Raw genomic sequence first — 26,931 nt, 5'->3', positions numbered from 1 at the left:
CCCAACTTTCCATTTTAAATGAATTTACTAAAATAATTTATTAATTACCCACAGTTACGTAAGTGAACCCTTTTTTTAATGATTAATCAATTGTAGTGAAACTTTTAATGAAAGATACTATCAATTTGATTGATAATGTTGCCAATACAAAATTGCCAGCTTTTTTTAATAAGAATAACTTTAAAATATTAATTAATTATGAAATTACTTAAAAAAGTATATATAAAATGACTCATTTGTTAATGTAAAAGTTGGTACCAATTAATCAGAAGCACCACCTCTTTTTTTAAAAAAAGAAAATTATTATTTTTAATTAAATTCAGCGGCACAAATTAATTTATTTTTAAAAATATTATGTCAAGAATAAAAGAAAAAATAAAATATTTTTTGCTATCGTGTCGAAGCGACACCGGTGGCTATCAGGGAAAAATTTTTAATAAGTGTCGTCGGTCTGTCAAGTGGCACTGATGATTTTTTTTTTAATTTTAATTGATGTCGCCATGCTGTCAGGTAGCACCGGTGGCAAATTGTCAAAAAAAAATTAATGGGTGTCCCTAGTGTGTCTGGCAACACCAATATTTTTTCAAAATAAAAAGTAGCTGGGAAGAGAAAAAAGAGACTAGAAAAAAGATTTGTTAGTGGTGCCGCCAAAGTGTCAAGTGACACCAATGATCCTGTCACGCTGTCAGGCAGCACCGCTTGAACTACATAACTCTACCCTAGCCAAGAAATTATATCTATTGAATGTTTTGGTTTTCGTTGAAGTTTTTGGTGTCTGTTTAAAAGACAAAGCAAAAAAAAAGGAAGATTTGTGTATAGTAGGAAGGGAGAAAACAAATAAAAAGAAGAAAGATTTGTGTTTTAAATTTTAAAAATCATGTTCAACTTTATAAGGTTAGTTTGTAATTATTTGTATTCAATAATATTTTTGTAGGAGCTACTATTTTTAAATAAAACTACTTTTTATTTTTAATTTATTTTGAGATATTGTATCAAAGATAAATAATCAATTCTTCGTATATATTCATTTCAATAGGGTAATTTTATAAACAGCAGTTGATTGTATATTTGAATCTCACAAACAAATAGAAATGAAGTTTAATAAGTGATAAACCATAATATATACATATTTTTATCTCATGCTTGGCATATTTTTAGATGATTTATAATAAGATTTAGTGAATTTGATGTTTCTAATCCTTTAATTTCATTTTTTATACTCAAGTGAGCATAGGAAGGTGAAAAGAGTAAGAAACGGGCCAAAAACGGACAAAATGGGTTTATCTCAGTATTTCACACAGCCTAGGCATTTTCACACGGGTAAACCACATGCCCGTGTGATACACAGGCAGGCCACACACCCGTTGTCATGGCCGTGTCGACTAAAAACCAAGTCAGAATTGCACATGGCCTGAGGACCTTCACACGTGCGTGGCACACAGCCATGTCCCTGTCGAGCCCAAGTCTAATTCTACTCGAAAAAGGCTAATTTTAAAGGTTTTGAAGCATTCCAAAGTCTATATAAACACCCTAGAAGAGGATCAAATGGGGGATATGCAGAGTAGAAGGCAGGAAACACTCAAGGATAGCCATCGGAATTAGCTCGGAAGCAGGATCTACTTCTAGATTGAAGATCTCCACTCAATTTCCTTAGAAGTTTTTTGGGTTTCTTTATGTTTTGTTGTTTTCCCAATTTTAAGATGTTTTCCATTATTATGAACTAAACTCTCTAAATACCTAAAGGAGATAATAACATAAACTAGGGATTTCTACAGATTAAGTCAAGTGAATAAATCGTCTAATCCAGAAGTAATAAGTGAAGTCTAGGTGGATTCTTCCTTGGGTATTGTCTTCTCCATTGGTTTTCCAAAGAATATTTTCCAACTTTTATCTCTGTCGCATTCTTAGTTAGTTAGATAATTAAGTTTAGTTTAGAAAACATCCCTTCAATTCTTAGGCTATATAATAAAAAGATAGTAATTACTAGTACTTTTAGTCCTCGTGGATACGATATTTCCGATCTCACCTCAACTATACTATTGTTCGATAGATGCGCTTGTCTTAGTCGAATTTTTAGTTAGTTTCAAGACCATCAAGTTTTTTTTGGCGCCATTGCCGGGGACTAAGATATTAGAAATGCTTAATTTTTATTACTTTAGCCATTTTTTTTGTTTTTATTGCAATTTATTTTTGTTTTTTTTTAATTACTAAATTTTATTTTATTTACTTCTGGTAGGTTTTTATAGTTTATGACTAGAAGAAACCCGTCAGGACCTTTGCTTTTTGATAGTGAGATCGAGAGCACAGCTCGCAAAAACCGAAGAGAAATAAGGCAAAGTGTACAATACATAGAGGAAGAGCGATAGGACGATATCCATACTACAACCAAAGAGATGGCTGAAAATCAAAATAATCTACTGCCTCCTGTGGTTGCTGCAAATCTAGTAGATTAGAATCTCGCTCCTCGTACTATGTATGATTATGCTAAACCTACTTTAACAGAAACTGAATCGAGTATAGTTAGACCTGCTGTTACTGCAAATAATTTTGAACTGAAACCTAACACTATTCAAATGATACAACAGTTTGTTCAGTTTGATGGTTTGCAGGATGAAGACCCAAATACTCATTTGGCCAATTTCTTAGTGTTCTGCAATACTTTCAAAATAAATTGCATTTCTGACGATGCCATTCGCCTTCAGTTGTTTCCCTTTTCATTAAGGAATGAGGCTGACCAGTGGTTGAACTCGTTACCACGAAGGGTAATCACTACTTGGGAACAAATGACCAAAAAAATTTTACTTAAATACTTTTCGCCAGCCAAAACAGCAAAATTGAAGAATGATATCTCTTCTTTTGTGCAGATGGATTTAGAAACTCTTTATGACGCATGGGAGAGATACAAAGACTTATTGAGAAGGTGCCCTCACCATGGGCTATCTTTATGGCTACAAGTCCAGACTTTTTACAACGGTGTGAACCCCTCAACAAGACAACTGATCGATGCAGCCGCCGATGGAACTTTAAACAAAAAAACACTTGAAGAGGCTTACTAATTTATTGAAGAAATGTCACTGAATAATTATCAGTGGCAAGTCATGAGAACGAAGCTGGCAAAAGTAGCTAGTGTTTTCAGCCTCGACGCGGTCACTATGCTATCTAACCAGGTAGAACTTTTAAATAAAAAGATTGATGGTTTGTATGGTTCTACTCAGGTATATCCAGTGATGAGGTGTGATTCAAATGGAGGAGGAATGCACAACACAGATTATCCATCCTTCAACCCTAGCACCGAGGAAGAACAAGTCCACTATATGGGTAATAATCCTAGACCTCAAAATAATCTGTATAGTAACACTTATAATGCAGGTTGGAGAAACCATCCCAATTTCGTGGGGTGGTCAAGGAAATCAAAAACCACAACATCCTCCAGGTTTTCAACAACCACCTTACCAACATGATAAGAAACCGAACCTTGAAGAGATGTTCACAAAATTCATCTTGGTGTCAGAAACTCATTTTTAGAATACCGAAACAGCGCTTAAGAATCAGCAAGCGTCAATTCAAGGGCTCGAAACTCAAATAGGACAGCTTGCTAAGCTGATTTCTAAATGACCACAAGGTAGCATGGCTAGTAACACAGAAACTAACCCAAGAGAGCAACTCTATGCCATCACGGTGCGCGACGAAGAAGGGTTAGTTGAATCTAAATTTGAAACGAGGCACGAAGCTGTGGTAAGTAATGGTAAGGATGAGATGAATCATGGTACACAGAAATCGGTAAGCAAAGAATATAAACCTCGTGTACCATATCCTAATGCAAAAAGGAAAGACTACACAGACGAACAATTTGGTAAATTTCTGAAACTTTTAAAGAAGTTGCATATTAACTTACCATTTATTGAAGCTCTCTTACAGATTCCCAACTCAGTGAAATTTTTAAAGGAGCTCTTAGCTAATAAACAAAAGTTAGATGTTGTGTCGCATGTGGAATTAAACGCAGTTTGCTCAGCCATTCTACAGAATAAGCTACCCAACAAGTTGAAAGATCCAGGGAGTTTTACGATTCCTTACTTAATTGGTAGTTTGAATGTTAACAATGCCTTGGATGATTTAGGGAAGTATTAATGTTATGCCCTATAAAATGTTTAAACAACTAGGTCTTGGGAAACCCAAACAAACTACGATGATCATTCAATTAGCAGATAAAACCATTAGATTTCTTAGGGGTATTATTAAATATGTGCTTGTCAAAATTGATAAATTTATATTCCCAGTTGACTTTGTTGTTTTAGACATGGATGAGGATAGTGACGTACTTTTAATTTTAGGAAGGCCTTTTTTAGCAACTGCAAGAACTATCATCGATGTTGGCACAGGTGAATTGATACTTCGTGTAGGAGATGACACGATTAAACTTCAAGCTCGTGATTCTGCTAATATATCTAGTAATCGAGACGATTGTTTAAGTTCTTTTAACTTGAGTAATGTTAAGGCACAAACTTCTTTGCAGGAATCCCCTAGGAAGAAAGTGATAGAGCCTCATTCTAATCCATGCAACAAAAACAGAGGGACTCACAAAAAACGAAGGCTTCAGATTGATGAACTAAACGAATGGCGAATACATGTCAAAGAGAAACCAAAAGTACACAATGAATCCAAGCGACACTACAATGAGCGTAGGGATGAAACAAAGCAATTTAAGGTCGGGGACAAAGTATTGTTAGATGAAAAAGACCCCCGAATTGCTACTTCAGAGCTTAATACAAACGGAGCGACTCCTTTTACGGTACTAAATGGTTTTCCATATGGCACTATAGAGGTAAGTCACCCAACTCAAGGCACTTTCAAGGTAAATGGACATTGTCTTAAACTTTAAAACGGTAAGGATTTTAAAGACAGTGGAGAGGAGCTACGGCTCCGCAAACCTGCCTAAACATCCCCATAAGGTCAAGTCAAGCTTAGACTTTAAAGAAGCGCTTCTTGGGAGGCAACACGAGCACTAACACCATTAACCCATTTATTTTATCTATTTTTCGTATTTTTATGCAAGAACAGTAACCCATACGGGCGTGTCCTTGGCCGTGTGGAAACGGGGCTAAAAATCTCCAAGTATCGAGCCACACGGTCGTGCGACACGGCCGTGTGAAACTTGGAGCTGAAATTTCAAATTTTAAATAAGCCAGGGAGCTACATGGGCGAACCACACGGCCATGTGTTCAGACACACAGGTGTGTGAGATAACACAAGGACGTGAAAAAAGCGAAGGACATGGCACACGACCGTGCGACACGGCCGTAGGAACCATATGGCCTGTACACACGGGCGTGTCCCAAGCCATGTAACGAATGGGCATTCAATATCGCGATTAACACGGGCTATATAAAGTCCACAAGGGCGTGTGACACGACCGTGTGGCCCAACACAGGCCTCCCACGATCGTGTCTCTTTTAAAACCCCCAACCCTAACATTTTTTTGTCTTCTTCTTCTCAAATTTTCCCTTCTCAAGCCCTAGCTGCCGCAACCCCCCTCCACACTCCGGTCACCACTCACGCTTTCTTTTCCCCTCTCCTCTTCCTTCTACCACACCCCTTCTCCCATTTCAGCCCCCCGCCCACATCCCCTCTTCCCTTCCACCTTCGCGCCACACCAGCACACACACACTTACCCCCAGTCCCCTTCGCACTCCCCAACCGCCACCATACCTTCAACACCACCATACACCCCGTCAGTTGACTCTTCCACCATTGTTTTTCTTTTCTTTATTTTCTTTATTATTATTTTTAATTTTTATTTTCACTTTATTTTGTATTTTACTTTATTTATTTTTTGTTTATTTTTTTGTGTTTATTATTTTGATTTTGAGTTGGTTATGATGATTTCTATTTTGATGCATAATGGTTTAGGTTAGTTCTTATTATTATTATTATTTTCACTCTATTCTTCTTTGTTATTCCCTTTTATTTCATTCTTAATACCCCATGTGCAATTCATTATGCTAGTCTCATTTGTCTCTTACCATTATTATATTTTCTTATGTTGACTTCATCATCTATTATAGTTCTTTTTTATCTAGTTGTAGAATTGATTCATATCTACCAATTTACTTTAACATAGTTCTTTACTTGTTGTTTTCTCCTTTTAGTTGCTTTTCTGATTTGGATCAATTTTATTTTATTTTTCAGGAATACTATGACAAACACACGAGGCAAGAAAACTACCGTCCCCGCTTCAAAAAAGTAGAAGGGTCCTGGTGCAACCTCCTCAAGCGCCTCAACCGAAACTCGTCTCCTTCTACTTCGATTCTCATCAGGCCCACAGGATGACTTGTTTCAACTTTTGCGCATGCGACCGCTAGGTTTGGGTTTTCATTACCATTGCCCTGTGGGATCGGTTCTTTGCGATTATCGAACCCACCTATTCAGAGCTTACCTTGGAGTTTTGTACTACTTTTCATCTACAGCATGTGATGAATACCCATGACGAGGCCGGTACTATCACTTTCTAACTTGGTGGCTTAGTGCGACATATGAGCGTCCTTGAGTTTGGCGTAGCTTTGGGCATCTACACCGATGAGTTTATAGGTGCCGATAACTTTCTTCACCTCTACCATCACATCTATTACTCCCTCTCGTGTTGTTGGATCGATCTCACAGCTAGTCAAATTCGTTATGACGCGAGTCACTCGAAGGCGACATCACTTTCTCCAACACTACGCTACATCCATGCCATCTTGGCTCACACTTTAACTGGGAAGAGAAAGAGCACCGGCATCGTTAGCATCATCGATGCTTACTTCTTTTGGAGCATGGCGACTGGTCATGTATTTGATTTGGCATATTTCATAGCGTTTGCTTTTCGCCATCAGACGGACCGCCATAGGAGGGGTCTTATCTGTCTTGGTCCCTACGTGACTCGCCTCGCCTGACACTTTAGATTCTTCGACACTCCAGAGATGTCATCGACACTCAAATTAGTAGGCCAGATGACTCCTCAGGGAATTTCTAGTATGATCCACATGAGGATGATAAGGCGACACCGTGGATTCGATCTTCCTCAGTACAAACTTGTTCACTCTGATGACCAAGATGAGTCAGAGGACATTACTGATAATGTCCCTCCCCCTCACGAGAACCTATACTTACGATCACCACCACAGAGTTATCGACCTCCTGCTGGCACTTTGACTGATATATCCGAGCGACTCACTCACTTTGAGCAACAGTGTTTTGCGAGGTTCGACAGCAACGAGGTAACTCTGCAGCAAATCTGCGAGCACTTCCACATCTCGCCTCCACCACCACCACCTCGTGATGCTGATGCATATGATGATGAGGACCTTTGAGTCCATTTATTTTTATTTTATTTTTCTTTTATTTATTTTTCTTAAAACTTATGTTTTATATTTTGAACTATGTTTATCTTTATAGTTATTATCAGGTAATCCCTTAATTCTCTTCCACAAGTTGTGTTTATTTTCTTATTAGTAACTTAGAATCATGTCTTTCATTAGCCTTATCTACAACTCTAGCTTTCACTATTCCAAGGATTTCATCCAAAATACAGGGCAGTTTCGCCTCTCTCCCTCTCTTCTGACATTTTGCTTATATTATTATTATCTATCTTCGTACATTGAGGACAATGTACATCTTAAGTGTGGGGAGGTTATTTATATGTTTATTAGAAAATCCTTGAATTTTTATCTCGTTCTCAAATAATTTACTCATACTATTGTTAAAGTGAATTCTGATTGATTTATAATTTTTATTAATATGTTTTGAATTTAATCATAGGGAATTATGCATTGATTGTTCAAACTTTAAAGGAATTAGAGAATCAAGCATGATAAGTTGACTTTTGAGGATTAAAATTGCTAGGTTGTTTCCTTAAATTGAGGTATTATCTTGAAATTTTAAATTTACAGGATTGACATCAAATACCCATAATTTTTGTGAGACTTTAAGCCTTTTAGAGCATAAATCTTTTTGCTCACTGATTTTTTTATGAGTGTGTCAATATTGATTTACTATTCTAGAACTTGCATCGATTATGCATGTCAAGACCACACCTTTTGATTTGATATACTGAGATGATAAAGGCACTTAAGTTTTAACCCACTTACCTTATAAAAAGCCTACCCATATAATTGGCCCTTAGTGAACCCCTTTGATCCTTAACCATTGTTTCTTGATTTCTCCCTTAATGTTAAACCACAACTTAACCTTTTTTTATTCATTAAGAATTTTTCCCTTTTTATTGACTCCCTTTTTATCGAGATTTGATTTGGTTAGTTACCTAACTATTTTCATTCATTTCAGTTGCTGAATTATTCCTTACTATGTACTTTCCATACTTGTTCTTATTCTTAAAAAAAATAGTATATTTATTTTTATATTATAAAGAGCTTGGATAAGTTAAAGTTATTATAGTGAGAAAAAGCTCACTTCCTTAGTTCCGAATGGTTTTCGCACTTGTTTGTAATTCAGTAATTAGCTTTATTTTTCTAAGTTTGGTAATTTATTAAATTAATCTCGATTCTAACCCCCTTTTTTAGCCTTTATCCACACCTTTAACCCAAGCCCCATTACAACCCTGTTAAAGACCTTTTGATCCGTGTATCATCTCATTTATAGTGGTGGAGATTTGATTTTCATGCAAGCCTATGGTAATAACTTTTCATGTTTGACTATTGAGTGCTTAATTATTGAACATTAAACACTTCTAGTGATTTAAGTGAATATTTAGTGAGGATGCCAACTCTTGACAATTTGGAATTAAAGGTGATTACTTAGATAAAGGGAGATACTTATGATTTTACGATTAAAGTGCTCAACTTGGATTGTTTGAAACTTTGATTTTTTTTTTTGTTAAATTCTCAATATATGATTACTTGTGGTTTACTTCGATACAGTATTGATGAGAATTATAAGTTGAAAATAATTTTTTTTAATTGAGAGTTGAGGATTTTGCTTGAGGACAAACAAATGCTTAAGTGTGGGGATATTTGATAAACCATAATATATACATATTTTTATCCCATACTTGGCATATTTTTGGATGATTTGTCATAAGATTTAGTGAATTTGATGCTCCTAATCCTTTAATTTCATTTTTTATACCCAGGTGAGCATAGGAAGGTGAAAAGAGTAAGAAACGGGCCAAAAACAGACAAATTGGGCTTACCTCAGTATTTCACACGGCCTAGGAATTTTCACACGGGTAAACCACATGTCCGTTTGATACACATGGGCAGGCCACACGCCCATGTGTCATGGCCGTGTCGACTAAAAACCAAGTCAGAATTGCACACGGCCTGAGGACCTTCACACGGGCGTGGCACACAGCCGTGTCCCTGTCGAGCCCAAGTCTAATTCTACTCTAAAAAGGCTAATTTTAATGGTTTTGAAGCATTCAAAAGTCTATATAAACACCCTAGAAGAGGATCAAAGGGGGGACATGCAGAGTAGAAGGTAGAAAATACGCAAGGATAGCCATCAGAATCAGCTCGGAATCAGGATCTACTTCTAGATTAAAGATCTCCACTCAATTTCCTTAGAAGTTTTTTAGGTTTCTTTATGTTTTGTTGTTTTCCCAATTTTGAGATGTTTTCCATTATTATGAACTAAACTCCCTAAATACCTAAGGGAGATGAAACCTAGGACAGATCTTATTACTATTTGAATTATATGATAAATACGTGTTCTTATTCTTAATTGTGAGTTCTAATTCTTGCTTTAATATTCTAGGACATTAATTCAAGTTTTTGATGTGCTTATTCAGTGGAGCAAAAGTCCCTGTTTAAGAGTAGATCATTCATAATTAAGCGGAGTTGCATACAATCCTAGAGATAGGACAACATAAATCTGCCAGATTAGAGTCAAATCTAATAAGGGAATCTATAGATCGAGTTAATGCGGCAATAGGGGTTTTAATTAGAAAGAGATTTCAATTAATCAACCTAAAGTCAGTTGTTTTTAGTCTCAAGAGAGATGATAACATAAACTAGGGATTTCTACGGATTAAGTCAAGTGAATAAATCGTCTAATCCAGAAGTAATAAGTGAAGTCTAGGTGGATTCTTCCTTGGGTATTGTTTTCTCCATCGATTTTCCAAAGAATATTTTCCAACTTGTATCTCTTTCGCATTCTTAGTTAGTTAGATAATTAAGTTTAGTTTAGAAAACATCCCTTCAATTCTTAGGCTAGATAATAAAAAGATAGTAATTACTAGTACTTTTAGTCCTCATGGATACGATATTTCTGATCTCACCTCAACTATACTACTGTTCGATAGGTGCGCTTACCTTAGTCGAATTTTTAGTTAGTTTTAGGATCATCAATAAGAATGTAAAATTCAAATATATGAAACAAAATATTAGTACAAAAATTGCTCGATGTTGTAGGGTTAGGATGTCTAGACTATTCTACAAATTTCCAATTTTGTCAAATCCATTCAAATTTACCGAGATGGAACTTGTTGATAAATGATAAAACTAACATATTTTAATCTTATTCTTACTGCATTTCTGGATAATTATTATGCAAATTGGTGAATTTGATGCTCCTGATCCTTTGAAATCATGTCATTATAGTTAGGTGAGCATTTGGGAGCAAAAGGGGCAAAAATCGGAGAAAAATAGTAGATTTCAAGAGCCACACAGGCTGGCCAGACGCCCATGTGCTAGCCCGTGCCGATTTTGCACCTTGCTTCCCAACGTGGAAAAACACAATTTTTAAGCTTTCTGAGCATTTTAAAGTCAATAAATATAAAACAGAAAAAGAGATATGGGAACCATCAGAGAAGATTGAAGAAAACACTCAATGAACACCATTGGAGCCACTTCCGAAGTAGATTTCCGTCAAGATTGAAGATCTCCTTCTAATTTCTTCTGAAGTTTTTATGAGTTTCTTTGTTTCTTGTAGTTTTTCTAACTTTGAGATGTTTTATTTCAGAAATATGAACTAATTCCCTAGATACCTAGGGAGGATGAAACCTATGATGAATTTTATTATTTAATTTTTGTTTTACATGATAAATACTTTATTTTTGTTTTCAATTATGTGTGTTTATTTCTTGTTTTAATATTTCTGATATATTAATTCATGTTTAATGTGCTTAATTCAGTGGAGCAAAAGTCCCTGTTTAAGAGTAGATCTAGCATATTTGAGTGGAGTTGCATGCAATCATAGAAATGGGATGACATAAAATACCATATTCCAGTCAAATCTAAAAGGGAATCTATAAATCGAGTTAATGCGACAATAAGGGTTTTAATTAGAAAGAGATTTCAATTAATCTACCTAGAGTCAGTTGCTTCTACTCTGAAAAGAGATATTAGTATAATTTAGGGATTTCTATAGATCAAGAAACCAAGTGAATAAATCGTTTAAATCAAATTAATAATAATAGAAGGAGTCTAGGTGGATTTTTTCTTAGGTAGTGTCTCTCATTGGTTATCTTTCGATTATTTCCTCATTCGTTCTTTGTCGTGTTCTTAGTTAAATTAGTTTATTAATTTTAGATTAAAACTCATCACTCAAAATTCTCGGCTAAATAATAAGAAAACAATAATTACTAATAATTTTAGACCTCGTGGATATGATATATCTACTCACCGTAGCTATACTATTGTTCAATAAGTGCACTTGCATTTGTTATAAATTTTAGTTAGCATGGAAAACACACATCATGTTTTTTGCGCCGTTATCGGGAACTAAAATATTAGGAAGACTTTATTTTTTAATTTAGTCATTTTTATTTTGTTTATTTTGTTTTTAGTTTAATTTTTACATTCTAATTTTTTTTCTTCTGCTTGCTTCTAGCAGGTTCTTTTGGTTTATGATTAGAAGAAACCCGTCGAGACCATTGCTATTTGATAGTGAAATTGAAAGTATAGCTCGCAGAAATCATAGAGAAGCAAGGCAGAGTCAACAAAATAATAGACAAATAAGAGGACATCATTATTACTGAGGAGATGGACGATAATCAGAATATTCAGCTACCTCCTGTAGCTGTAGCAGCTCCTGTTCCTTGTACTATGTATGATTATGCTAAGCTCACTCTGACTAGGGATGAATCGAGTATTGTACGACCCACTATTACTGTAAATAAGTTTGAACTGAAGCCGAACACTATTTAGATAGTACAACAGTTTGTTCAGTTCGATGGTTTTGCAATACGAATATACAAATACTCATTTGGTCAATTTCCTGGAAATCTATGATACTTTCAAGATTAATGGCACGACTGATGACACAATTCACTTATGGTTATTCCCCTTCTCATTGAGGAACAAAGCTAAACAGTGGTTAAACTCTTTACCATAAGGTTTCATCACTATAGGGCTCAAATGACCGAGAAGTTCCTTTTGAAGTACTTCCCACCGGCTAAGATAGCCAAGTTGAGGAATGATATCTCTTCCTTTTTTCAAATCAATTTAAAGACTTCATATGATGCATGGGAGAGATGCAGAGACTTATTGAGAAGGTGTCATCACCATAGGTTACCTTTTTGGCTACAAGTTCAAATCTTCTACAATGGTTTGAATCCCTCAACTAGGTAGCTAATTGATGCAGCAGTTGATGAAACTCTGAACAATAAAACTCCAGAAGCAGCTTATGAATTTATTAAGGAGATGGCACTGAATAATTATCAATAGCTCATGAGGACAAAGTTGATGAAAGCAATCGGTGTCTTTAATTTAGATGCACTCACCATGTTATCAAATCAGGGAGACTTATTTAATAAGAAAATTGATAGTCTACGCAAGTATATCCAATGATGCAATGCAATATAAATAGAGGTGGAACAAATAATCCAGAATGTTTACCCTTTGGTCCTAGTATAGAGAACAAGCAAATCAATTATATGGGTAATAATTTTAGGCCTCAAAATGACCCTTATAGTAACAACTATAATGCAGGTTAGAGGAACCATCACAATTTCTCTTAGGGTGGTCAAGGAAATCAAAACGCACAACCCCCTCTAAGCTTCCAACAACAACCTTACCAGCAAGAGAAAAAGTTGAACTTAAGAAGATGTTGACCAAGTTTATCTCAGTGTCAAAAATGTGTTTTCAAAACACTGAGGCAACACTAAAAAATCAAAAGAACTCAAAAATCAATTAGGCCAACTTGCTAAATTAATCTCGGAAAGACCATAATGTAGTTTGCCTAGAAATGATGAAACTAACCCAAGGAAGCAGCTTCATGCAATTACTGTTCGAGATGAAGAAGGGTTAGTTGAATCTAAACAAGAACCGAGGTAAGAAATTATGGTGAATAACGATAATGTTGAGGTAAGCTAAAAAGAGCAAAAGCCGATTGCCAAAGAATATAAACCTCAAGTGCCATATCTTAATACGACGAAGAGAGATCACGCGAATGAACAATTTGGTAAATTTCTTAAACTCTTAAAAAAATTACATATTAACTTATCATTTCACATATGCCCAATTATGTCAAACTTTTAAAAGAGTTGTTGGCAAACAAATGGAAGTTAGACGATTGGTTGACTGTGGAGCTCAATGCAATTTGCTCAGTCATCTTACAAAATAAACTACCCGACAAACTGAAAGATCCAAGGAGTTTTACCATTCCTTGTTTAATTAGTAGTTTAAATGTTGATAATGCTTTGGCTAATTTAGGGGCTAGTATTAATTTCATATCCTATAAAATGTTTAAACAACTAGGTCTTGGGAAACCCAAACAAACTAGGATGAGTATTCAATTAGCGGATAGAACCATTAGATATCCTAGGGGTGTTATCGAGGATGTTCTTGTTAAAATTAATAAATTCATATTCCACATTAATTTGTTATGTTGGATATGGATGGGGGTAGTGAGGTACCTTTAATTTTAGGGTGACCATTTTTAGCAACTGCTAATACTGTAATAGATGTTGGTATAGGTAAACTCGTACTTCATATAGGTAACGAAACAATTACTCTCCAAACACGTGATTTTGTGAGAACATCTAGTGATAAAGATGATTTTAAATGTTCTGTTAATGTTAGTGCCCATGTGGATCAACCTTCTTTGCAAGAAACTCCTCAAGAAAACATAATGGAGCAATGCTACAATCAAGGTGATAGAAATCGAACAATTTATGAAGAGTGAATGTTGCAACTAGGTGAACTAGATGAATGGGGGATGCATGCTAAGGAGAAACCGAAAGAACACAATGAAGAGCCAAAGCAATGCCATGATGAGCACGTGATGAGAACAAATCAATTTAAGGTTGGGGAAAAAGTACTGCTAGACAAAATGAATCCACAAATCTCCCCTTCGAAGCTAGAATCAAATGGATCAAACATATTTATTGTACTGAACTTCTTCCCATATAATACAGTTGAGGTAACTCATTCTGAATTTGGCATATTTAAGGTAAATAGTACTCGACTTAGACCTTATTTTGGTAAAAACATTGTTAACTAGAAAGAGGAGCTTCAGCTCGGTGAACCACCGTAACCGTGCAACAAGGTAAGTCGAGCTTAGACTCTAAATAAGTACTTCTCGGGAGACAACTGAGTGTTTAACTTTTGCTAATTCTTTTAATTCCATTTTATGCTAATTTAAAATCTTAAATAAAAAATGTGTTTTGGACCCACACGGCCTGAACACATGGGCGTGTCTATGGCTATGTGAGTCTTGAGACTTAATGTTTTTCAAATTTCAAAGGTTACACGGCCTAAGATAGTCCACATGATCATGTAGCACACACGACTTGGACACACGGGCATGTCCTAAGCCATGTGAGTATTGGAGCTAATTTTTCAAATTTAATTTAAAATCAGTGAGTTACACGGATAAGAGACACGACCGTGTACGAGAAAAGGCCGGGACACACGGGCGTGTGTGAGACCATGTAACCCACATGGCCTCACACATGGGCGTGGGAAAAGTGAAGGAAATTGCACATGGGCTGAGGAAATGCCGCATGAGCATGTGACACAATCGTGTGGCCCAACACAGGCCTTTACACGACTGTGTTCCCCTTTTTTAACCCAAACCCTAATTTATTTTGTCATTTTTCTTCCTCAATTCTTAACCCTAACTGCCACTCTACCCACGTCTACCTCCATCGCCATCGCCATCATCTTTGCCCTTCCCCTACCAACTCTGAACCTTTTTTTCTCCCCCCTCTCTTCACTTTTCGAGTCACCACCCCTACGGAACCCCCTTCTCCCCTTGCCGAACCACTTCGTCGGAGCACCATCTTCCCTCTTTCCCATCACGATCTCTCCCCTTCTTGTCTTCCAACTAACTAAACCCCATTTCCCCTCACCCTTCACAATCGTGTTGCACCTCAAACCATCCCTGATTCCTCTTCCTTCTCCCTTCGACGCGCACACCTCCTTCCCATTCCTACCGTCTGTGACTTCTCCTATGCCATGTCCCAACCCCGTGCCCATCTCGTACTAACTACCCCACCTCCAATCACTGTCACCGCCCCTCCGTCGGTTCTCCCCTTTTACCCTTGCTCTTTATTTTTATTTTATTTTAATTATTATTATTTTAATTATTTATTTTTATTCTATTTATTAACACTTTTTCTTATTTTTCTTTCTATTTGTTTTTATTATTATGTTTATTATTTTTATTTTTATTTTTGTTATGTTATTTAACTATGTAGTTATGTTTTGGTGATTTACATTAGTTTGTTCATTTTAGTTTTGGTTGTTTTATCATTTTCATTTCTTCTTATTATTACTTAGTCTTATTATTCTTATGCATCATTTTGGTATTTCTCAGTTATGTTAGTAGTTGATGACTTATTGTTTTCTTTTATTATTATTATTTTATTAGTAATATTATTACTCTTTGTTTATTCTTACTGCTTATTTCATGTGCAAGTTGGATTCAAGTATTTAGTTGTGTGTTGAATCTTGTGACTGTGGATTTTTACACGATCGACTTTCGTTTTATGATTATTTGAACTAATCAATTGTGTCGATTTGTGTTTTTACCTTGAATATTGAAATTGTTATTTGGTCCACTTTTATTGCAGATACACCATGACCAACACACGTAGGAAATCTAAGGTCGCCATCCCTACTTTGAAACAGCGAATGACTCCTGACGCGACCTTTTCTTTGGACCCTTCTACCGATGCAAGCTACCCCTATCTCCGATTTCCACAGGGTCCCCAAGAGGACTTATATCAGCTTCTTCAACTGAGGCCATTCGAATTAAGTCGATGTATTGATTGGGCCGCTTTAGAGCAGGTCCAGTTAGCTGATCATGTCTGCGCCATCATTGTTACAACTCCTTAGGATTAGTTCTTGTCCATCATCGAGCCCACATACTCGAAACTGGCCTCAAAGTTTTGTTTGAGATTTCTCCTACAGTAGGTGATATCGACCCATGATAAGCTGCACACTATTACTTTCTGACTTGGCAGTAGGGCGTATCATATGAGCATCCGAGAGCTTAGAGCTACATTGGGACTCTATAATGAGGGGTTTATGGGTACCAATAGGTTTCTCTAATTATACCGGCACATCTACTACTCGCCATCCCTTTACTGGGTAGACCTCACGGAGAGTACGATGCCTTATGACCTGAGTCGGTCAAATGCGACTTCCCTTCCTCTGGCCCTGTGCTACATTTATGCCATCTTGGCTCATACTTTAATCGATAAAAGGGAGACCATCGGCGTCGTTGGTATAACCAACGCATATTATTTGTGGAGCATGGCCACAGGGTGCACCTTTGATCTTGCCTATTTCATCGCCCTCACTGTCCTCCATCAAACAGAGCGCAGTAGGAAGGGTCCTATCTACTTATGCCTTTATGTGACTCGACTCGCACGTCACTTCAGTCTCCTCGACACACCAGAGCAGTTCTCCTCTCTTGCACTAGTTGGACATATGTCTCTGTAGGGATTATCCAGTATGAGTCACATGAAGATGATCGAGCAGCTGCGTGGAGTGGATCCTCCTCAACATCGAGTATCTCATTCTAACCTTCAGGATGAGCATCTGGACTTCACTGATGATGTCCCCTTTCACCACGAGGATTCACCTCATTCTCCATCTCAGAGTCACCGTCCTGCTACATCTGCTATCACCTTAGCGAACCTCTCTGAATGGTTCACTTGCTTCGAGCAGCACTGCTTTAGTGGTTCGATAGTATTGACGCGACCTTGTAGTAGATTTTTCAGCACCTCCATATATCCTCTTTAGCATCGGCGACTCACGATACTGATGCATTTGATGATGAGGATCATTGATTTTATTTTTTTTTTTTAGACTTATTTCATTTCTTATCTTTTGAATTGTATTTTTATTTTTATTGTTGTTTCTAATTGAGCCGTAACCTTTTGATCTTCTTCACTATTTGTGTTTATTTTCTTATTAGTTGGCTTGGAATCATGCACTACATTTAGAATTTCCTACAATTCTGGTTTTCACCATTTTGGCTATTTCATCCAATATTCAGGACAATTTCAGTTTTCTCCCTCTCTTATGACATTCTGCTTATGCTGTGGTTATATATGTTTGTACATTGAGGACAATGTACATCTTAACTTTGGGAAGGTTGTTTAGATAATTATTAAAAATTCCCTAAATTATTTCTTGTATTTAACTAATTTTCTCATACTTCCATTAAAATAATTTTTTGTTAATTTGAGATTTTTGTTGATGTGTTTTGGATTAATTTGCAGATATTTGTGCATTGGTTGATTTAAAATTTAAGGCATGAGAGAACCAGGCATGATAAGGTTTTTTTAAAAATTAAAATTTTTTGGTTATTTCCTTGAATTGTGGTATTATCTTAAAGTTTGAAATTTGTAAGTTTGGCATCAAAACCATGATTTTTTGTGAGATTTTGAGTTTATAGAGCATACATTTTTCATGCTTTTTCTATTATTGGTTATGAGTATGTCAACTTGATTTGTTATTCTAGAACTTCCTTTGATTATGCATGTTGAGATCACACATTTGATTTGATATACTAAGATGATACAGGCACTTATGTTTTAACCCACTTATCCCATAAAAAGCCTACATTTTTAATTAACTCTTAGTGAACCTCATTAAGCCTAACATACCATTTCTTGATTAACCTATTAATGTTAACCCTTAATCCATTTTTTCGTTTGTTATGACTTTTTCCCATTTTATTGATCCCCTTTTTATTGAGATTTGATTTGGTTAGTTGTCTAGCTATGTGCTTCTGTTTGACTTAAAAAAATAAAAAATAAAAAAATATTGATTATTATTTATTTCTATGTTGATTGAGCTTGAACAATTAAATTCATATTTTGAGAAGAACCTCGTTTTTGTTCTTGAATATTCTTGATAGTTGCACTTGTTTTTAATTCAACATTTGTTTTTTTTTCTAGTTTGGTAATTTATCAACTCGATCTTGATTTTAACTAACTTTTCTGGCCTTTCTTCACACCCTTAACCTAAGCCCTATTACAACCTCTTAAAGACCTTTTGATTAGTGTGTAATATCATTTTATAGTGGTGGAGATTTGATTCTCAAGCAAGCTTATGGTAATGACATTTCTTGTTCGACTGTTGAGTGTTTATTCTTGAACCTTAAACACTTTGAATGATTTGAGTGAATCTTTAGTGAGGACGTCAATTCTTGTCAATTTTGAATTAAAAGTAATTACTTAGATAATAGGAGATACCTATGTTTTCATGCTTTAAATTTCGACTTGGATTGTTTGAATCTTTAGTGCCCTTTTAGTTGAATTGTCAATACATGATTATTTGTGAAATATTTCGAAACATTATTGATGAGAATTATAAGTTGAGAAAGATTAATTTTAATATGAGTTGAGGATTTTGCTTGAGGATAAGCAAATGCTTAAGTGTGGGATATTTGACAAATGATAAAACTAACATATTTTAATCTCATTCTTAATGCATTTTTAGATTATTATTTATGCAAATTGGTGAATTTGATGCTCCTAATCCTTTAAATTCATGATCTTATATTAGGTGAGCATTTAGGAGCAAAAAGAGCAAAAAATTAGAGAAAAAGAGTAGATTTCAAGAGCCACACGGGCTGGGCACACACCCATGTAACCTATACAGGCTGGGCACACGCCTGTGTAACCACACGGGCTGGACACACGCCTATATGCCAGCCTGTGTCAATTTCGCACCTTGTTTCCCAAACACGCGGAAAAACACAATTTTTAGGCTTTCTGAGCATTTTAAAGTCTATAAATATCAAATAGAAGAAGAGATATGGGAGCCATCAGAGAAGATCGAAGAAAACACTCAAGGAACACCATTAGAGCCACTTCCGAAGTAGATTTTCATCAAGATCGAAGACCTCCTTTTAATTTCTTCTGAAGTTTTTATGAGTTTCTTTTTTTCTTGTGGTTTTTTTGACTTTGAGATGTTTTATTTCAGAATTATGAACTAATTCCCTAGATACCTAGGGAGGATGAAACCTATGACGAATTCTATTATTTAATTTATGTTTTACATGATTTTTTATTCTTGTTCTCAATTATATGTGCTTATTTCTTATTTTAATATTTTCGGGATATTAATTCATGTTTAATGTGCTTAATTCAGTGGAGCAAAAGTCTCTGTTTAAGAGTAACTCTAGCATATTTAAGTGGAGTTGCATGCAATCCTAGAAATAAGGCGACATAAATCTACCTGATTAAAGTCAAATCTAATAGGGGAATCTATAGATCAAGTCAATGTGACAACAGGGGTTTTAATTAGAAAGAGATTTCAATTAATCAACCTAGAGTCGGTTGCTTCTACTCTCAAAAGAGATATTAGTATAATTTAGGGGTTTCTACGGATCAAGACACCAAGTGAATAAATCATTTAAATCAGACTAATAATAATAGAAGGAGTCTAGGTGGATTCTTTCTTAGGTATTGTCTCTGTCATTAGTTATCTTTCGATTATTTTCCTGATTCGTTCTCTGTTGCGTTCTTAGTTAAATTAGTTTAGTAATTTTAGATTAAAACTCATCACTCCAAATAGTCGGCTAAATAATAAGAAAATGGTAATTGCTAATAATTTTAGTCCCGTGGATTCGATATCTCTACTCACCATAGCTATATTATTGTTTGATAGGTGTGCTTGTCTTTGTCGTAAACTTTAGTTAGTAAGGAAAACACACATCATTTGTAGATAATGAAAACTTGGAGACAATGATCACACTTTATTGCTCGAGTAGCAACGTGAACGTTTAACTAGTTCAGTTGTTTACTGAGTTAGGGATGTGGAACCATTTCAAAATGTCACTCAATTAAGTCAACAAAATGGAGTTGAAGACCTATGTACGGAGGTTCTGAGAGTGTCTATTGATAGATGATCGTCTGTACACAGGTTTGACTTTGATCTGAATGTTGGCTGAGAAGAGCAATGTGATTATGAAGGGACATCGATATGGGCCGAAAAACCACACCCTTTATTTTTTTTTTCGGATTCTCTTTCTTATTTTCGATTCTTTTTTTCCTAGTTTTCTTTTTTTCCTCTCTTAGCTTTTTTCTTAAACCCATTTTTTCCTACCATGAATACCTTTAAAAATATTTCTAACCTATTAAAACAATTTTAACTTGATAGTAGTGACAGTGAAGAAAAAAACATTTTAACTTGATAGTGGTGATAGTGATAGTGAAAAAAAAAGTTTCATTGAATGGTCAAGACCGTTATTCCATATTTTTTGATAATGAAAAGAAATTTTTTGAACTTAAAAACGATCATTCTTATTTGAGTGAACTAGAATTTTTTTTATAGTTATCGTAATTTTGGTTACATAAATATTGGATCGAAATATGATCTCCATTATCATTTTAAGTTGTATGATAATGATACTAACTATATTTAGAATAATCACACGACACTGTGGCAGTCACGGTCTCCCCATATTTTCTTTTTTTTTTCTCAGTGTTTTATTCAATTTTTTTCTCACTCTACCCTTCCTTGCATACACCACTTTAATAATTACAACCGCTGCCACCCCAAGTCGCGTTTCAGCTTTTTTCCACCATCACAATCACTCCTCCTCCCCTAAAACTCTTCTTGCCCACACCTCTGATGCAAGTTTTGGACGATGAGGTTAAGGATGCTACTTTGATGGAGAAAAAAGAATAAGTTGATTAAACCCCTTTTTTTTCCTATGATTATGAACTCAAACTTATGTATGGAGTTTATAAAGCATCATCTTTTGGTGGCATTAAACTTTACGGCATAATCACCGTCAACTAGTAAGGCTTTCCATGCGTAGGTTTGAACACTATACTTGAACTGATTGCCGCATAACCACCGTCAACTGGGAGTCCAGGTTGCAATGCGACATTTTCTAAGGTGATGGTGCACTCCTCACATGGCAAATGAAATATGTGAGTTTTGGAGCGCCACTGCATCACCGTAAACTCAAATATACCTTAAAACTATCACAATTTCTCCCTAAAATACCAAGACAAATAAATCTTTCTCCCACAATTTCGAACACCGGACACAAAAAAATTATGTTTTCTCCCCTTCTATTAAACATTAATATTTTTTCCACTACTACTGACCACAAGTCTTTCTTCCTTTTTTTTTTTTCCTTCTCTTCAATAGAAAAATATTTCAACAAAAAACCAAATACTTTAACATATACAAATTTTGCATCGGGGGTCAGGTATATATAGTGGGTGGTGTCGCCTGACATCATGGCGACACCAATTAAAAAATATTTTTTAAAAAATCACCGATGTCGCTTGACAGACCGACGACACCTATTAATTTTTTCCCTAACAACCACCAATACCGCTTAACATGGCAACGGCACAAAAAAGAATTTTAATTTTTCTTCTTCTTTTATCATTGACAGAATAATTTTTAAAAAAAGAATTTGACCGATGCCACCTAATAGACCAACAACACCCATTAAAAAATGATTTTTCCTTTTATTTTTCTCTGCCGTGAATACCCGTATTTTTCATGGGTATTTTGAAAAATACATAGGGTGCCGTCTGACACAGTGGCGGCACCAAAATAATTTTTTTTTTTTTTACAAATTGATGATTGGGTAATTATTAAGGGAAAAAGAGGGTGGTGCTGCCAGTTGGTTAGGCGGCACTGACTTCTATTGTAGCAAATGAGTCATTTTTGTATATAATTTTTTCTCCGTGCCATTTTTGTAATTATTTAATATTTTAATGTTATTTTTATTAAAAAAGCCTCACTTTCTTTACTAAAAAACGATTAAGGGTGAGCCTTCGATTGAATTGAGTAAAAAAATTCGAGTTAATCGAGTTGACAAGTCCTATTTTATCATCCTAACTCGATTTGGAAATTTTCCGAATTGAGCCCAATCGAACCAAGTGAAATTATTTGAGTTAAATTAAAAATTAAACATGTTAAATTAAAATATTATTACAATATAACTAATTCCATGTTATAACACATAAATTTGAAACCATATATATTTGAAAAGTTTTTCAAAGCAAAATAATAATAATAAATAAGATACTTTAGTATGATAAACTTAAATAATTCATTAACTTATTTAAGTCCCAAAATTATTATTTTAGAAAATTTTAAAATTTCAACTTTTTTATATATTCTTTAGAATTTTTAAAATTATTATAACTTTTAAAAATATATAAATATTTTGAATTTTAAAATGATTTTGAATTTTGAAAATTATTTTGAATTATTTTGTAATTTTTGTTGAGAGAGATAAATTTACTCATTTTCAAAATTGACAAGTACCAAAGGGTATTTACACCAATCTGTTTTTGAATTATTGAATTATTTGAATTGTAAAATTCAACTCAATTCAAAATTGAAACTTGAATTATTTATTCAAATTTATTGAATAACTCGATTAGATTAACTAAAAATTTGATTTTATTTTTATTTTTCAAATCGAATTGAATTTTACTTACCCTAATACTAATACCTTTCATCTTCAATATTTTTATGGTGTTTTTATTCACGCCTCACTTCAACAAGAGTAGTGAGATTTTAAATTTTTTAAAATTATTTTAGTTTTTTATTTTTTCATCTTTTTAATTTTTTTAATTTGTGCGTTTTATTAAATCAATTCAAAATGAATGAAAAAGTTTGCATTTTCTTAAATTTGTTAATGTTGCATATACATGGATTGTTATGCACAGCATTTAATTCATTTTTTAAATTTTAAAAACTATAATAATTATTTTAAAAATTATAATAATTATTTTAAAAATAAAAATGTTTTTAATTTTTTTAAATTTAAAAATCAATTAAATGTTTATGCGTGACAATTCACATGTATGTCCTATTAATAAAATTAACAAACATTAATTTTTCATCTATTTTAGGGTAACAAAAATATACAAATTCAAAGGCTAAAAGAAGCAAATTAAATGAAGTATTAAAATGATTTTTATATAAAATTAAAGATAAAAAATAATATAAAGAAAAGAAATATAAAAAAGAAGAAGAAAGAAACAAAATAAAACAAAGGAATCCTTAAGAAGAGATAATAAACCCTATTTGACCTTCCTTCCAATAAGTTAGTAATGTAATGTATCACCATGAATCTAACGTATGAAGAAGTAAATTTTTTAATAAAAAATTATAAATTTGTGTCACTTTTAATCAATAGTGTTGATAAAGAGTATATTTAAAGTTGACATAAATCCCTAAATTCCTACACGTACTTCAATTCTTCGATTCATTTTTTAATTCAGTTCCACCCAATGGCCAGCAAATGCCAACTCTATTGATAATATTTATAAGGGTGAATGGAAGCTGAATGTCTTTAACTTGTACCAACTTTCTGCTACATCAAAAGAAAAAAGAAAAGGAGGAGGCCTTGAGAGCAGAGTATCCATACAGGGGAATTGGAAAGTGGGAAAGTAAGTAGCCAATAAATTTTAAATAAAACTAAGCAATATGCCGTTGTGCTAGTCCTAACTCCTATCTGATGTTACTACTTATTAACTTGTATAATTATCTGCCCATAAATCATAAAACAAGGATCAGGTTTCATATATGCACTGCACATTTTCGGCGGCCGCACTTTGAGAAATGAGATGCCAGTAGGTTGATTATTACTTTAAGATTTTGGTTTGGAAGATGTTGGGATCATTCTAATTTATCAATAATCTCTCTGTTTTTGTTCATGAGGTTTCTTTTATGTGTAGAGACAGTAAAGAAATTCAGGGTTTTTAGAAGGTTTAATTTACAAAGTATACTTCTTCTTTTTTTCTCACGTTAATACTTCAATTTTTTTGGGAGCTAATTAGATATTTTAAAATTATAATTAGTCAAAAAAATAAACTGCCGTTAAAAAACACGTATGTGGCTTATATATTTAATCATTTAAAATTATCAAAAATAATTAATATTGGTTTAAATGAATTTAATAATGTGGTTAAAAAGGCATCTCCATCTCTCACTCACTCCCCCTCTTTTTAGATGCAAGAGAAACTAAAACAAACTAAAATTACCAAATCTTTTATACCGTTATTGTGATGCCTCAGTTAACCCTAACCTAAAAACTATTGAATTTTTTATTTAACCAAACTAAAAGTATGATTTTAGATTTATTGACTTCTTTTTTATAATTACAAGAAATCGAATTTTTGGATGTGTCGATATTAATTAATGGGAGTCAGATACAAAACCTTAGATTGAGAAAAAAAATGCAATGATCATAATCGAAGAAATTACACTATCATTTCTCTGGATAAGAATTTTTCTTGCACAAAATTTAATTTTTTGCTTTAATTTTCTTTTTCTTTTCCAATAGCCTTTTTTCATTTCCCATTATTTTTCCATTTCCCCAATATATTTCATAATTAAATGGTTAAATATAAAAGTCATATTCGTGACATCTTCTCATTGGCCTTTCACTTCTTTTTTACAACTTTTAAGTATGTAATTAGCACCAAAAAAAAATTAGGTATCAATGTGAGAAAAAAAGATATATTTTAGGGGTCAATTTATGAATTAAATTTTAAATATATAATTAATAAAATAATTAGATTTAAAGAATTAAGGGTTTTTTTTAAATAATTTATAGTTAGATGGAAGATTTAGTGTGAGAGCCACTCGTGGCAATTATTTTAATTCAAAAAGGGTAAATTATATCCATGTTCATTAAATTATTATTAAGCTTACGTTTTGGTCACTCAACTTCAAAAAGTTACAAAATGGTCATTGGACTATTCGAAAGTTTTCATTTAAGTCACTGAGTTGTTAAAACCGCTATTGTATGGCCTTCTATGTTCACACCGTATGCACCAATAGAAAGCTCTTATTCTCCTTCTTTTTTACAATTCAGTTTTTTTTTTCATAAAGTAATTTTGAACATCACGAATCTGCAATCCAAAATCTACACAAATTTTTTCTTTGATCTCTGATATTAATTGTCAAATTGACTTGGATCTAAAGTGTATTCTTCTAGTTGTTAATGAGTACTAATCTACTGCATCGATTGTCAAATCGTCGCTTGAAGCTCACTAGTCAAACTTTAGAAAAAACTTAACAACCTTATGAATTAAATAAAAATTTTTAAATAATTAAGTAACTTAAACGAAAATTTTTAAATAATTTAATGATAATTTTATAATTTTTTAAAATTAAATGATTAAAATATAAATTTATTAATAGTTTAATAACCTTAAGTGTAATTTACCATTAAAAAATATAAGAAATCCGCCATCTCAAACGACATACAGGTACAGTGCGTTTCGACAAGTGGAAAGTATATGCAACAGCACAAATAGTTGTGCCATGCAGCACACACTCCAAAAATAACCAAAACCTCCAACAATAATATTTTAAAATCCCTCCCACCTGCCGTGTTTTATTTTTTTATTTTTTAAAAAGTCTTTATCCCTTTTCATGGGCTAAAATATATCATAAGAAATATTTCATAAGTTTTTACTCTCATATTTGAAATTTAATTTTTATATTCTTATTTTTATAAATTTGATTTTTAAATTTTATATTTTAAGTTGAAAGTTAATAGTATTACAATTATTTTATTTAATTTAAATTTATTATAAAGTTATTTTTAAATTATGTATTATTAAATAAATTTTTATTTCAAAATGTTATATTAAAAAATTTAACAATAAAATATTAATAGGATTAAATTACATCTAAATTTTAAATTTTAAAATAAATAAATTAAAATCCGAAAAATAAAAATATAATACCTAAATTATAAATTCTTATAATATATTTTAACTTTTCTAACTCTTAATTTTTTCAAATTTTACTTTTTAGAGCCTCAAATAGATGTGGCAAGTATATTGAATTTACCATTTGATACGGAGGGTTCCAATTTTTTTAAATTTAAATATAAAAGTTTTCACAAGAGCTAAACTCGCCATTTTCAAATTTTTAAAAATTTGTCTAGTTTTCTAAATTTAAATTGTGGCTTAAATTTTAAATAATTTTAATTGGGCAAAATAAAACTTATATCCCATTTTTTTAAATAACTAGTCTAGTTTTAAAATTAATTAAGGAAATAAGTTGATTTAAAAGGAAAGTGCATCCAGTTAGACGTGCTTTCTGTATAGGTGTTAGGAAGGTCACTTTTCGTTTCTCTCTCCAGGGTTAGAGATTTTTAATTATTTAGGGTTAGGGTTTTTATTTTATTAGGTTTAGGGTTTAAGGTTTATGATATTTTGAAAGTGTTTAGGGTTTTCGATTGAAACGGTGAAAACTTTTATGTAGTTTTGAGGGGTCGAGGATGTGATAACATACCTCAGCACACATACATTTCAATATCATCGCAGGATAAGACCATGACCTTAGAAACCCATCATGCGAAAATCTAGTTTCGGGGTAATAACGCTTGATACGATCAAGGGTCAAAGTCAACATGAAGGTCCTAATCGGCGGTCGTGATGTGATTACGAGTTCGAGTATAACAGGGGGGCCAGGTGGCAGTCATTACACTATCAGGAGATCAAGCTTTTTGGATACCCGCAAACAATGCCCT

At 33.6% G+C, this 26,931-nt stretch overlaps 2 non-coding genes across 2 annotated transcripts; both read right to left on the bottom strand.

Annotated features, from left to right (window-relative positions):
• Positions 1-2,831: 2,831 nt before the first annotated feature.
• On the bottom strand, positions 2,832-2,938 carry LOC128287312 (small nucleolar RNA R71). The gene has a single exon (XR_008278011.1). It is a non-coding gene; the product is annotated as a small nucleolar RNA R71 (small nucleolar RNA).
• Positions 2,939-12,398: 9,460 nt separating this feature from the next.
• On the bottom strand, positions 12,399-12,505 carry LOC128287065 (small nucleolar RNA R71). Its single transcript, XR_008277765.1, has one exon. It is a non-coding gene; the product is annotated as a small nucleolar RNA R71 (small nucleolar RNA).
• Between the last annotated feature and the right edge of the window lie 14,426 nt (positions 12,506-26,931).

This window comes from Gossypium arboreum, chromosome 13, assembly GCF_025698485.1.
Source record: "Gossypium arboreum isolate Shixiya-1 chromosome 13, ASM2569848v2, whole genome shotgun sequence".
NCBI lineage: Eukaryota > Viridiplantae > Streptophyta > Magnoliopsida > Malvales > Malvaceae > Gossypium > Gossypium arboreum.
Note: the sequence above shows the minus strand (reverse complement) of the source record. Positions and strands in the feature narration are given on the sequence as shown.